Consider the following 3,103-nt stretch of genomic DNA (forward strand, 5'->3'; position numbering starts at 1 on the left):
CACAATGAAACCAAACTTCTAAAACATCTCCAAAACCAAGGTCCTCAACACTTTCTCTCTCTTCCTCTTTCTTAATCTTACTTCTCTTTACTTAGTGTGTGACTCTCAGCCATTGATAGCTTATCTAATTTGCCATGAATAATCACTAGTATTTATAACCAATTCTCATGGAATCGATAATATTTTATTAATTAATGACACTAGTACACTTGCGGGCTAGCACACTAAGTTTATGACGCTGTTGTCGGGGGTTGTGCTTATAACATTGGTTGATAATCACTTAAGTTAGTCTAAGTTTGTTTTCTTTTTTATATTGTAAATATTTCTACAATTCTATTTCTGTAGATATATCTTGCATTTACTTCTATTTCTGTAATTTCCCTTTTGCAATTTTAATTTTGCATTTTGAATTTCCATCACTTTGATTCTTACTTCTAAAATTGAAAATCCTATTTCTTTCTACCGATAGATTCTGCAATAGGAATTCTTGTAACCTTGTTCTTGCATGTGAAGATTTAATCTTACAGGGATTTATTACCACTTGATCCTAAGATAGATAGAACATTCTAAAGAAGAAGAAATCTGCAGAGATAACAAGAAGAACAAGAAATTTCTCAAATGGCGAACAAGCCTCTTAAAGATCACGCAACACCTCATGCACTCGGGCTTCAATCTAGCATTACCAGACTACCTATTGAAACCAATACTTTTGAGATTAAGCCTGCGATGATCACGATGGTTTAATAAAATTAATTTGGAGGCATACCACATGAAGACCCAAACCAACACTTAGAAGTCTTTTATAAAATATGTAGTATGATGAAAATGAATGGAGTTCCAGCGGAAGCAATAAGATTAATGCTATTCAGGTTTCTCTAAGAGAAAGAGCCAAGCAATGACTCACTTCTTTGCCCGCCGATAGTATCACATCATGGGAATAGTGTGAACAAGTATTCTTGGACAAATTCTATCCTCCAAGCAAAATCGCACACATGCATAATTTGATTTCTAGTTTTAGACAAGCTAACTTAGAATCTCTATATGAAGCTTGGGATAGATTCAAGAATATGTTCAAACTTTGCCCCCATCATGGGTTGGAAAAATAGTTAGTTATTCACACATTTTATAATGTCATCCATTATCATACAAAACTGTCCCTAGACTCTGCAGCAGAAGGGGCGCTAATGAACAAAGGGTTAGATGAAGTCGAGGAAATTATCTAGAGTGTGATACTAAATCATCACCAATGGGCATCAGAATGAAGCGGAGGCTTTTCCCCTGGAAATCCAATAAAGTCGTCGGGCAAATTTGATGTGGATGCACTTACACTTATGTCAGCAAAAGTTGATGCATTATCAAAGAAGCTCAAGTCAATGGGGACCGGTTCGGTGAATGTCATTGTAGGAATCTATGATTATTGTAGTAGTATAAAGTATGCATAAGAAGCTTGCCTCTATTTCTTCTCATATTGAACAATTTGAGCAATATTACACCATAGCAAGCTTCAATCCAAGGTAAAATAATCCGTACTCAAACACATACAATCTGAGTTGTAGGAACCACTCAAATTTTTCTTGCAAAAACAATCAAGATCATGGTCAACCCATTAATCAAAGACAAGCTACCAACTGGGACAACAACAAAGCTATCAACAGCAATAACCACAACAACAAGGCTATCAACTATCCCGATTAGAGAAGTTACTTGAAGAAGTCCATGCAGCTCAAATGGAAATAAAAAATGATATCAAGCAGCTTACTCAAAGAATGGACAATACTGAAAATCATCAAAAGTTCAAGATAGCCAAATTACCCAGATAGCCTCATCTTTTTCTATAGCACCAGGAGTATTTCCAGGCAAGCCTATTGTGAATCTAGTTGAACACTATAACAGAATTGAACTTCAAAGAAGACGGACCTTAGGAGATCCCCAGGTGACTGCTCTAAAGGGATTGACACTCAAGGAGAGCTCTCTCCTCCCTCACCTAACAAAGTTGAAACTCAAGATGATAAGGAAAGTACCGAGAAGGTTGAAGAGCTTCCTCTATCTAAAATTTAGAATCAACCAATCCCTTTCCTTCAAAGACTTTCCATTATTAAGAAAGATGAAGAGTTTGGCCGATTTTTTGAAAAGGTCAAAGAGCTTTGCATTAAGGTTCCTCTGATTGATGCTCTTCACCAAATGCCAAAGTGCGCCAAATTTTTGAAGGAGATCATGTCCAATTGAAGGAAGAAAGAAGAGTTTGAGATTGTGGCATTAACAGGGGAGTGCAACGCTCTATTCATGAACTCCGTTCCCCCAAAAACTTCAAGATCTAGGAAGTTTTTCAATTCCCTACATTATAGGAATTGCATTTATAGATAAAGATTTTTATTATTTGGGGCGAGTGTTAACCTCATTCCATATTTATTTGTAATAAGTGAGGCCTAAAAACATTAAACATACTACCATGGTACTATAGCTAACTGATCATTCATGCAGGTACTCTATGGATTGTCAAACACGTGCCGGTATAGGTGGATGGTTGTATTATACCCACTGACTTTATTGTCTAGACATGGAGGAGGATCCCAAAATCCCAATTATCTTGTGAAGACCCTTCCTTGCTACGACCCAAACTATTATTGATATTAAAAACTATAAGCTATCTCTGATAATAGGTAAAGGTTAAAATTTGATTCATCTAAATCTCCTAACTATGTCTCTTTTTTCTAAGCAATTACAGCAGGGCAGACACCTACAAAACTAAGGAATAGAACTTCCATCATTATGAGAGGTCGTCGGATGTAGTACATGATTCGACAAGAATTAGGAGAACACCCTCAATTAAAAATGAAAAATACATCTGGCCTAGTAGGGCAAGAATGAAGGAAAAATCTAAATCATCAACCTTAGGAGGGGAAGCCATGCCTTAAAGGGTATAATCCTTATCAACAAAGCCGGGTTCAAGCTAAAGACCTAAAATAAATGCTTCTTTAGAGGTAACACAAGGGTTTCTTTTCTTTTTAATTCAATTTCCAATTTTATTTCTAGTATGTCTTAGCCATTTATAATTTTGTTTTCAAGTTTTGTGTAGCTTCCACAAGCTAGCCATAATCGTCTC

The 3,103-nt window shown here is 36.1% G+C and overlaps 1 non-coding gene across 1 annotated transcript; it reads right to left on the reverse strand.

Annotated features, from left to right (window-relative positions):
- Nucleotides 1-990: 990 nt before the first annotated feature.
- LOC122025848 lies at nt 991-1,096 on the reverse strand. The gene has a single exon (XR_006123873.1). It is a non-coding gene; the product is annotated as a small nucleolar RNA R71 (small nucleolar RNA).
- Between the last annotated feature and the right edge of the window lie 2,007 nt (nt 1,097-3,103).

Source organism: Zingiber officinale, chromosome 9B, assembly GCF_018446385.1.
Source record: "Zingiber officinale cultivar Zhangliang chromosome 9B, Zo_v1.1, whole genome shotgun sequence".
NCBI classification, from domain to species: Eukaryota; Viridiplantae; Streptophyta; class Magnoliopsida; order Zingiberales; family Zingiberaceae; genus Zingiber; species Zingiber officinale.